We start from the raw sequence: 12,581 nt of genomic DNA on the forward strand, positions 1-12,581 counted from the left end.
CTTGGAATTTTTTGGACTTGGAAATTTTCAGACTTTTTTTTTTCGTCTCTGAGGAAATTCAGAAGAAATCTTGAACTTTTCTTCACTTCTTCGAGAAAACTCAGAATTAAAGTGGAACTTCAGTTTTAGTTTAGTTTTAGTTTAAAGTTTTAGTTAGAGTTTTAGTTTAGAGCATTAGTGTTTTAGCTTAGAGTTTTAGTTTATAGTTTTAGGTTAGAGTTTTATTTTTGGTTTAGAGTTTTAGTTTTAGTTTAGAGTCTTAGCTTGGAGTTTTAGTTTAGAGTTTTAGCTTAGAGTTTTAGTTTAGACTTATAGGCTGGTTCAGTTTTAGTTTAGAGTTTTAGTTAAGAGTTTTAGTTTAGTTTTAGTTTACTTTTAGTTATGGGTTTTAGTTAGAGCTGTAGTTTAGTTTTAGTTAAGGGTTAAAGTTTAGATTTTTAGCTTAGAGTTTTTGTTTAGAGTTTTAGTTTAGATTTTTAGTCAGAGTTTTGTTTAGTTTTAGTTTAGTTTTAGCTTGAGTTGTGGTTTAGTTTTAGTGTAGAATTTTAGTTTCAGTTTAGAGTTTTAATTTAGTTTCAGCTTAGAGTTTTAATTTAGTTTCACTTTAGAGTTTTAGTTAGAGTTAGAGTTTGAGTTTAGTTTTAGTTAAGAGTTATAGTTTAGTTTTAGCTTAGAGTTTTACTTTAGAGTTTTATTTTAGAGTTAAAGTTTAGTTTTAGTGTAGAGTTCTAGTTAAGAGTTTTAGTTTAGTTTTAGTTTAAAGTTTTAATTAGAGTTTTAGTTCACCTTTACCTTAGTTTCAGTAGAAAAGTTTTTCAACTTTTTTTTAAATATCTTAAAATGATATGAAATATAATCAAAACAAAAAAATTACCTAAATCTAATATTTTTAAAATAAAAAATTAGAATGATATAGATATGTTAGTCGTGATTTTTACTATTAAAAAAATAATGTTTGTAGTAGCACTTTTTTTTAGTTTAGTTTTAGTTTAGTTTTAGTTAAGAGTTTTATTTTAGAGTTTTAGTGTAGTTTTAATTTAGAATTTTAGTTTCAGTTTAGAGTTTTAGTTTAGTCTTAGTTTAACGAACTCAATCAGAATTCCAAATAGGGATAAGTCCTTTTATTAGACAGTGAAACGAAAATATAAAAGAAATACTCTAAATATTTCGATGACACAGTCGGTCATCATCATCAGTAGAGTTACTAACTTAACAAAATTAAAACAATCTGCTTTTATACTAAACAAAATAATCACTTCCGGGTCAAAGCAAGTTACCGGTCCATTGACTTAAAAAGTTCACTAACTGTTCTTGAATTTTTATTTGTATACAGCGTTGAGTAAAGGTGGTATTAGTTACTTCGAAACTGTATGTCAAAGCAGGTTACCAGTCCATTGACTTAGAAGGTTCACTAACTGTTTTTGAATCTTGTAATACTGCGTTGAACATTCTTCTAATTAAAAATGAAATAATGCTGAATTTATAGGTGCTAAATTTATCTTTTTATTCTTCTAATAGCAAATGAAATGTTGCTGATTCTAAAGTTGGTCTATCATCCCCATAGATACGACGTTGATATTATTCTCCATGACCACACTGCCTATTCTATGACGAACTCAATCAGAATTCCAAATAGGGATAAGTCCTTTTATTAGACAGTGAAACGAAAATATAAAAGAAATACTCTAAATATTTCGATGACACTGTCGGTCATCATCATCAGTAGAGTTACTAACTTATCAAAATTAAAACAAACTGCTTTTATACTAAACAAAATAATCACTTCCGGGTCAAAGCAAGTTACCGGTCCATTGACTTAAAAAGTTCACTAACTGTTCTTGAATTTTTTATAAAGCGTTGAGTAAAGGTGGTATTAGTTACTTCGAAACTGTATGTCAAAGCAGGTTACCAGTCCATTGACTTAGAAGGTTCACTAACTGTTTTTGAATCTTCTAATACTGCGTTGAACATTCTTCTAATCAAAAATGAAATAATGCTGAATTTATAGATGCTAAATTTATCTTTTTATTCTTCTAATAGCAAATGAAATGTTGCTGATTCTGAAGTTGGTCTATCATCCCCATACATACGACGTTGATATTATTCTCCATGACCACACTGCCTATTCTATGACGAACTCAATCAGAATTCCAAATAGGGATAAGTCCCTTTATTAGACAGTGAAACGAAAATATAAAAGAAATACTCTAAATATTTCGATGACACAGTCGGTCATCATCATCAGTAGAGTTACTAACTTATAAAAATTAAAACAAACTGCTTTTATACTAAACAAAATAATCACTTCCAGGTCAAAGCAAGTTACCAGTCCATTGACTTAAAAAGTTCACTAACTGTTCTTGAATTTTTATTTGTATACAGCGTTGAGTAAAGGTGGTATTAGTTACTTCGAAACTGTATGTCAAAGCAGTTTACCAGTCCATTGACTTAGAAGGTTCACTAACTGTTCTTGAATCTTGTAATACTGCGTTGAATATTCTTCTAATTAAAAATGAAATAACGCTGAATTTATAGGTGCTAAATTTATCTTTTTATTCTTCTAATAGCAAATGAAATGCAGCGCAGTATTTACTCAACGCAGTATAAAAAATTCAAGAACAGTTAGTAAACTTTTTAAGTCAATGGACCGGTAACTTGCTTTGACCCGGAAGTGATTATTTTGTTTAGTATAAAAGCAGTTTGTTTTAATTTTGATAAGTTAGTAACTCTACTGATGATGATGACCGACAGTGTCATCGAAATATTTAGAGTATTTCTTTTATATTTTCGTTTCACTGTCTAATAAAAGGACTTATCCCTATTTGGAATTCTTATTGAGTTTGTCATAGAATAGGCAGTGTGGTCATGGAGAATAATATCAAAGTCTTAGTTTAGTTTCCATTTAGAGTTTTAGTTTAGTTTAGAGTTTTAGTTTAGAGTTTTAGTTTAGATTTTTAGTTTAAAGTTTTAGTTGAGAGTTTTAGTCTAGATTTTTAGTTTAGAGTTTTAGTTTTTTAGTTTAGAGTTTTAGTTTAGTTTTAGTTCAGAGTTTTAGTTTAGAGTTTTAGTTTAACTAGATTTAGTTTAGAGTTTTAATTTAGTTTTAACTTAGAGTTTTAGTTTAGAGTATTAGCTTAGAGTTTTGAATTTTTAGTTTAGAGTATTAGTTTAGAATTTTAGCTTAGAGTATTAGTTTAGAGTTTTAATTTAGTTTTTTAGTTTAGTTTAGTTTTAGTTTAGCGTTTTAATTTAGTTTTAGTTTATAGGTTTGGTTTAGTTTTAGTTTAGTTTCAGTTTAGAATTTTAGTTAGAATTTCATTTTAGTCTTAGTTTTGTTCCAGTTTAGAGTTTTAGTTTAGATTTTTTGTTTAATTCAATTCAATTCAATCGTTTATTACCCACAACTACAATAGAATAAGAAGTACAAGTGGAGTATAAGCATAATAATAAGTATATACCATCTATTGAATTTGCCAAGGCCCCCGTACCAAACAGGTTTTTCTGGTAGGTAAACAGGTCATTACACTCGGACATTACACTCTTTGTCAAGAGGATTTACGCAATTTCAAAGTATAACTTGATTGGTGATTAGGATTTGACCGATGTCTCTTTTTACCCACCAATTATTTTTGTATATATTCAGATTTCATATTTGATTCTCCATCAGTTGGGGTTACGTGGGGAGGATCTTTCCATGGAGGAATTTTTAATTGAAGTTATGAACTTGGCCCAATGTTTACATAAAGTATTGGTTATTGGAGTATACAGAAGTTTTCAGGAGCAATTTGGTCTGATAGTTGGGGGGGGGGTGAGTCGGAGGGTTACTCTATGACCTTTCTAATATTCTCAATGCTCAAAGGTTCAAATGCAAGAACTTATTGATTTTCTTTAATTTATATAAAAATATCTAATCTATCGTGATGAAAACCACAAAGTAATGTATATTTTTTACATGTTCTACACTTATATGTTGATTCATATCGATGTATATCTCTCCATATCAAAAACCAATTCCGCTGCTTACACCAATAGCATCTATCGTCTTTGACTATATCATCGGGGTTATGGGGATAGTACAATCCTCCTTCGGGTTTTATTACAGAACTCTGAAATTAAAATTATATTAAATTATTAATAAGCATATTTCCTTAATATTAATAATTTTAATTTTAAAATTAAAATATTATAATTTATTTATTTTATTTATAAATTATTTTATTTAAAAAATTGAGAAAAAAAAAAACCAAATTCACAATAAAGAGTAACAAGTTAAGGATGAGACAGACTTTTGATCGTTTACATAATTAAATAAATAAAAAAAATGATATATTTGAAATCAGCATAAAAATATGTTTCTATTGATGTATCCATGGATATCAAAATTCCAGTTTTTTTAGTTTCGGTTACTATTGAACAGTCTCACTCCTGACTTACAGATCCTTACCACGAACTGTTTGAAAAAATATTAATCTTGTTCCTTAATTTAAGTTAAAAAAAACAAAAAAAAACCAGCTATAAAAATTATTAGATTGACAAAAAAAAACTTATATATTAAACCTGTTAAAAGCTAAGAAATCCAGCGCAGAAAATTAAAAAAAAAAAAAATAGCAAGCCACACAACCCAAATCATAGATTTCAGACAACACACACCCCCACGAAAGACTAAGAAATCTAGATCCGAAAAGTACACTGAATCGAACGGTATGATTTTGATTAAAATTCACTGACTTTTAGGGTGAGTTTCCTCCTTTATTCAAAAAATAATGCAAATCTTCTCAGGCGCATAACTTTTGATTGGTAAAACATCTTCTCAGGCGCATAACTTTTGATTGGTAAAACTAAATTTAATGAGTTGAAATCACTTATATATTTGAAATCAGCATAAAAAATATGATTCTATTGATATATCCATGGATATCAAAATTCCAGTTTTTAGAGTTTCGGTTACTATTGTTATATTTCTATTGATGTATCCATGGATATCAAAATTCCAGTTTTTAGAGTTTTGGTTACTATTGAACAGTGTCGCTCCTTACTTACCTTCTTATTTGGGGATTCTGAATATGGATATAAACAACATCAGTCACTATTTATAGTTGAATAGGACATGGTTGAACAAATCGTCATATCGTCAAAAAACCTACTTGATCTAATGAAGTGGCACAGAAACTCAACAAACTGAAAATATAAATTTAATAATTAATAGTTATTAGGTAGATCATGACTCAATCTAAATAAATATTTTTTTACTACTACTGATTGACAAGCAGTAAGATGAAATTACAATTCTTACTTTTATTTCAAAAACTCTTTTTTTTTATTCACTTTTTGATTGTCTTCAAAATCATACACAGGCCTAACTGAGATATTATTTGAAGTATCGGTCCCTTAAATCCTTGGTTAATTGCTTTTTAAAATATTTAAATCAGTAATTGCACGTTGATTAATACATCCTATGTTTAAATTTGCAATTTCAATTTTGTATAAAATTTGAATATACGTAAAAAATTGGCGATGAATAGTAACTTTGGAATACTTTGGAATAAATTTCAAAATTCTGAGTTTGGAATAACTTTGGATACAAAATGGAATTCTATTTTATTCTGTTAGAACTATTTTGGATTTGTGTTAACTATTTTTCTATTTTTAAGAATAATTTATTGTTTTTTAAGAAATAATTTGGATTTCTTACAACTTTTTATATTTTTTAAGAATTATTTCTGTTTCGTAAGAACAATTATTCTGTTAGTACTATTTTGGATTTGTCTAAAGTATTTTTGTATTTCGTAAGAATGATTTTTGTTTTTTAAGAACTATTTTTGGAATTTGTTTGAACTTTTTGTATTCTGTAAGAACTACTTTCGGTGTTGTTAAAATTTTCGTGCTTTGTGACAAGTATTTCATATTTTGCGGAAAGCTATTTTTAATTCTGTTAAATCTATTTTGGATTTGTGTAAAGGATTTTTTCTATTTTTAAGAATAGTTTTTGTTGTTTAAGAACTATTTTCAATTTTCTTACAACTTTTTGTATTTTGCAAGAATTGTTTCTGCTTTGTAAGAATTATTTTTGGAATAAGTTTGAATTTTTTGTATGCTATAATAACTATTTGGGATGTTGTTAGAAAATTTAGTGTCTTGAAGCAAGTATTTGGTATTTTGCATCAAGTATTTTATATTCTGTTAGAACTATTGTGGATTTGTGTAAAGTATTTTTGTATTTATTACGAATAATTTTTGTTTTGTAAGAACTATTTTGGATTTCTTAAAACTTTTTGTATTTTTTAAGAATTATTTCTGTTTTGTAAGAACTGCTTTGGATTTTGTCTGAACTTTTATTTATTTGTAAGAACTATTTTTAATGTTGTTAGAAATCTTTTGGTTTTGTAACAAGTATTTTGTATTTTGCAAGAACTATTTTTTATTCTGTTAGAACTATTTTGGATTTGTCTAAAGTATTTTTATATTTTGTAAGAACTATTTCCGGATTTTTCTGAACTTTTTGTATTCTGTAATAACTGTTTTCGATGTTTTTGAAATTTTTGCTATTTTTGAAAAGCATTTTATATTTTGTAGTAACTATTTTTTATTCTGCTAGAAATATTTTGGATTCGTTTAAAATATTTTTTCTATTTTGTAAGAATAATTTTTTTTTTGTAATAAATATTTTGGATTTTTTAGAAATTATTGTATTTTGTAAGAATTATTTATGTTCAGTAAAAATTATTTTTAGAATATATTTGAACTTTTGTATTCAATTAGAACTATTTGGGATGTTGTTAGAATTTTAATATTTTGAAGCAAGTGTTTTGTATTATGTAGCAAATGTTTTTTAATCTGTGAACTATTTTTTTTATTCTGTTAGAACTATTTTGGATTTGTCTAAAGTATTTTTGTATTTTGTAAGAACTATTTCCGGATTTTTCTGAATTGTTTGTATTTCTGTAAGAACTGTTTTCGATGTTTTCGAAATTTTTGCTATTTTTGAAAAGCATTTTATATTTTGTAGTAACTATTTTTTATTCTGCTAGAACTATTTTTGCTTCGTTTAAAATATTTTTTATATTTTTTAATAATAAATTTTTTTTTTTAATAAAAATTTTTTATTTTATATAAATTATTTTATTTTTTAATAATTATTTATTTTAAGTAAAAATTATTTTTATAATATGTTTTTAATTTTGTATTAAATTAGAACTATTTGGGATGTTGTTAGAATTTTCATATTTTGAAGCAAGTGTTTCATAGAGACAACACACACACACACACACACACACACACACACACACACACACACACACACACACACACACACACACACACACACACACACACACACACACACACACACACACACACACACACACACACACACACACACACACACACACACACACACACACACACACACACACACACACACACACACACACACACACACACACACACACACACACACACACACACAAACACACACACACACACACACACACACACACACACACAGAGACAACATCCACACAGAGATGACACACACACACACACACACAGAGACGACACACTCAAAGTGACGACTTACACATAGAGATGACACACACACAGAGACGAAAAGCGCACACACACACACACACACAGAGACGACACACACACACAGAGATGACACACACAAAGTGACGACTTACACATAGAGACGACAAAAACACACAGAGACGACAAACACACAGTGACGACACACATAGAGAGACGACACGCAAACACAGACGACAAACACACACACACAACACACACACAGACATGAAACACACACACCGACGACACACTAACAGATATGACAAAACACAAAGAAACGACACACACACACACAGACACGACACACATCCATCCAGAAAAAACAGAAATAGAGAGGACAGACTAATAGAAGAACCAAACACATATACACACCACAGACAAAGATAGGAAAGAGACACATATACAACCCACACACACCTACGACAAACACGCATAGAGACCACACAGACATAGAGATGACAGACACACACAGCCAAAACACCCACAAAGACGACACACACACACAGAGTCCACTCACACACACACATACACACACACACACAGATGAAACACACACAGAGACGACAGACACAAAGAGACGAATCACACACAGAGAGGACAAACATAGAGACAACACACATACACACACAGAGACAACATCCACACAGAGACGACACACACACACAGAGACGACACACTCAAAGTGACGACTTACACATAGAGAAAATAGAGACGACAAGCACACACAAACTACACACTCACACACACACACACACACACACACAGATACGACACACACATATAGACAACACAAACACTGAGACGACACACACATACAGAGACGACAACACATAGAGAGACGACACGCACACAGAGACTACAAACACACATAGACAACACACACACAGATACGAAACACCCACAGAGAGGACACATGCACAGAGACGACACACACACACACACACAGAGTCCACACGAACAGAGACAGCACAAACACACATATACGACAGAAAGAAAGTTAAAAAAATAGACACACACATTAACGAAAAACCAAACGCTACGACACACCCAAAGAGAGTAGAAAACAAACATAAACGACACACACACACACAGAGACGACACACACATAGAGACAACACAGACATAGAGATGACAGACACACAGATACAAAACACCCACAGAGACGACACACACACACACACACACACACAGAGACCACACACACACAGAGACGACACACACACAGAGATAAATCACACACAGAGTGTAAAAACACACAGACACGACACATGCACAGAGACGATACACACACAGAGACAACACACAAATAGACACTAGACACACACACACACAGAACAGACACCTACAAATAGATATGACACACACAAAGATAATACACACACACACACAGATACTAATAACACATAGTGGTGACACACACATAGAGACTCCACACGCACACACTACACAAGACACATAAACCGAGTCATAGTGAGAGAGACACAAAGAGTCGAATCACACACAGAGAGGACAAACACACAGAAACTACACATGCACAGAGACGATACACACACACAGAGACACCACACACACAGAGACACGACACACACACACACAGAAAACACAAATACACATAGAGATGACACACACAAAGAGACGTCACACACACACACACACACACACACAGATACGAAACACACATAGGAACGACACACACATAGAGACATCACACACACACACACACACAACACCCACAGACTTAGAGTGGCGCGCCACTCTAAGTGAACCTAGATTAACCCCAACTTTTTGGATATCTCTCTCACTATGACTCTGTTTGTGTGTCGTGTCAAAAAACCAGTCTGGTTGAAAACGTGGAGTTTTCATGCTGGTCACTTTTTTGCACTGTTTAGGAATCAGTGGGGAATCCCCGCTCGTTTGGAAAGGTGCCAAGGAAAGGCAAGTGATTCGTCTCTTTGTGTCTGTCGTCTCTGTGTGTTTGTCCTCTCTCTGTTTGAGTGGACTGTGTGTGTGTGTGTGTCGTCTCTGTGCATGTGTCCTCTCTGTGGGTGTTTCGGCTATGAGTGTGTGTGTTGTCTGTGTGTCTGTGTGTATCCTCTCTCTGTTTGAGTTGGCTCTGTGTGTGTGTGTGTCGTCTCTGTGATTGTGTAATCTCTGTGGGTGTTGTGTGTGTGTGTGTGTGTGTTGTCTCTCTGTGTGTGTCGTTCCTTTGTTTGTTTATTATCTGTGTGTGTGTGTGTGTGTGTGTGACGTCTCTTTGTGTGTGTCATCTCTATGTGTATTTGTCATTTCTGTGTGTGTCTCGTCTCTCTGTGTGTGTTGACTCTGTGTGTGTGTTTAGTCTCTGTGCTTGTGTAGTTTCTGTGTGGTTTTCCGCTCTGTTTTTTATTAGTCTAGGTGTGTCTCTATATCTTAGAAACTTTGTTTGTGTAGTGTATAGTGGGGGTGTGTGTTGTGTCTATGTGTGTGTCGCCCCTCTGTGTGTTTTGTATCTGTGTGTGTGTGACGTCTCTTTGTGTGTGTAATCTCTATGTGTTTTTGTCATTTCTGTGTGTGTGTGCGTCTCGTCTCTCTGTGTGTTTTGACTCTGTGTGTGTATCTTATCTTTGATTGTGTCGTTTATGTGTGTTTTTAATCTCTGTGTGTGATTCGTCTCTTTTTGTATGTCTTCTGTGTCTTTGTGTGGTATCTGTGTGTGTGTGTGTGTGTGCGTGTGTAGTCTCTGTGTGTGTTGTTTATATGTGTGTCTTTGATATCTCGGTCTGTGTTGTCTCTCTGTGTGTGTCGTCTCTGTGTGTGTGTGTCGTGTCTGTGTGTTTTGTACTCTCTGTTCGTGTGTAGTTGCGTTGTGTGTTTCTTATATTTGTGTGTATATTAGTGTAAATTTGTGTGTGTAGTATCTGTGTGTTTGTCCTTTCTCTGTTCGTGTGGTCTCTGTGTGTGAGTGTGTGTGTCGTTTCTGTGTGTGTTTTCCTCTCTGTGCGTGTGTCGTAGCGTTTTTTGTGTCGTATCTGTGTGTGTATCTATTTGTATCTTTGTGTCTGTAGTCTCTGTGTGTTTGTCCTATCTCTGTTCGTGTGGTCTCTGTGTGTGTGTGTGTGTGTCGTCTCTGTGCATGTTTCCTCTCTGTGGATGTCTTGTCTCTGTGTGTGTGTTGTCTCTGTGTGTTTGTCATCTCTGTTTGCGTGTCGTCTCTCTATGTGTTGTAGTCTCTGTTTGTGTGTGTCGTCTCAGTGTGTGTGTTGTCTCTCTGTGTGTGTCGTATCTGTGTCTGTGTGTGTGTGTGTGTGTGTGTGTCGTTTCTGTGTGCTTGTCGTCTCTATGTTCTCTATGTGTAAGTCGTCACTTTGAGTGTGTCGTCTCTGTGTGTGTGTGTCGTCTCTGTGTGGATGTTGTCTCTGTGTGTGTATGTGTGTTGTCTCTCTGTTTGTACTCTCTCTGTGTGTTTCGTCTCTGTGTGTCTGTCGTCTCTGTGTGTTTGTCCTCTGTGTGTGTGTGTGTGTGTGTGTGTGTGTGAGTGGACTCTGTGTGTGTGTGTCGTCTCTGTGTGTTTTTCGTATCTGTGTGTCTGTAATCTCTATCTATGTGTTGTCTCTATGTGTGTGTGTCGTCAATGTGGGTGTTTTGTATATGTGTGTATGTAATCTATATGTATGTGTTGTCTCTATGTGTGTGTGTCGTCTCTGTGTGTGTCATATCTATGTCTGTGTTGTGTCTATGTGTGTGTGTCGTCTCTGTGTGTGTGTGTCGTCTCTGTGTGTTTTGTCTTCTCTGTGCGTGTGTCGTCGCTTTGTGTGTTTCATATATGTTTGTGTGTTGTCTCTGTGTTTTTGTAGTCTCTGTTTGCGTGTACTCTATATCTGTGTGTCGTCTCTGTGTTTTTGTCGTCTCTGTGTGTTTGTGTCGTTTCTATGTGTTTGTCGTGTCTTTGTGTGTGTGTTCTCTGTGTGTGTGTGTCGTCTCTGTGTGTGTGTGTGTGTGTGTGTGTGTGTGTGTGTTTGTCGTCTCTGTGTGTGTGTGTCATGTCTTTGTGTAAGTCTTCAATTTGTGTGTGTCGTCTCTGTGTGTGTGTGTGTGTTTGTGTCATCTCTGTGTGGATGTTGTCTCTCTCGTGTGTGTGTGTGTGTGTGTGTGTGTGTGTGTGTGTGTGTGTGTGTGTGTGTGTGTGTGTGTGTGTGTGTGTGTGTGTGTGTGTGTGTTGTCTCTATGAAACACTTGCTTCAAAATATGAAAATTCTAACAACATCCCAAATAGTTCTAATTGAATACAAAAGTTCAAACGTATTCTAAAAATAATTTTTACTGAACATAAATAATTCTTACAAAATACAAGAAGTTCTAAAAAATCCAAAATAGTTCTTACAAAACAAAAATTATTCTTAAAAAATAGAAAAAATATTTTAAACGAATCCAAAATAGTTCTAGCAGAATAAAAAATAGTTGCTACAAAATATAAAATGCTTTTCAAAAATAGCAAAAATTTCAAAAACATCGAAAACAGTTCTTACAGAATACAAAAAGTTCAGAAAAATCCGGAAATAGTTCTTACAAAATACAAAAATACTTTAGACAAATCCAAAATAGTTCTAACAGAATAAAAAAAATAGTTCACAGATTAAAAAACATTTGCTACATAATACAAAACACTTGCTTCAAAATATTAAAATTCTAACAACATCCCAAATAGTTCTAATTGAATACAAAAGTTCAAACATATTCTAAAAATAATTTTTACTGAACATAAATAATTCTTACAAAATACAAGAAGTTCTAAAAAATCTAAAATAGTTCTTACAAAACAAAAATTATTCTTACAAAATAGAAAAAATATTTTAAACGAATCCAAAATAGTTCTAGCAGAATAAAAAATAGTTACTACAAAATATAAAATGCTTTTCAAAAATAGCAAAAATTTCAAAAACATCGAAAACAGTTCTTACAGAATACAAAAAGTTCAGAAAAATCCGGAAATAGTTCTTACAAAATACAAAAATACTTTAGACAAATCCAATATAGTT

The sequence above is a fragment of the Artemia sp. Qi Xiang Cuo genome, chromosome 7 (genome assembly GCF_049724085.1).
Source record: "Artemia sp. Qi Xiang Cuo chromosome 7, ASM4972408v1, whole genome shotgun sequence".
Lineage (NCBI taxonomy): Eukaryota > Metazoa > Arthropoda > Branchiopoda > Anostraca > Artemiidae > Artemia > Artemia sp. Qi Xiang Cuo.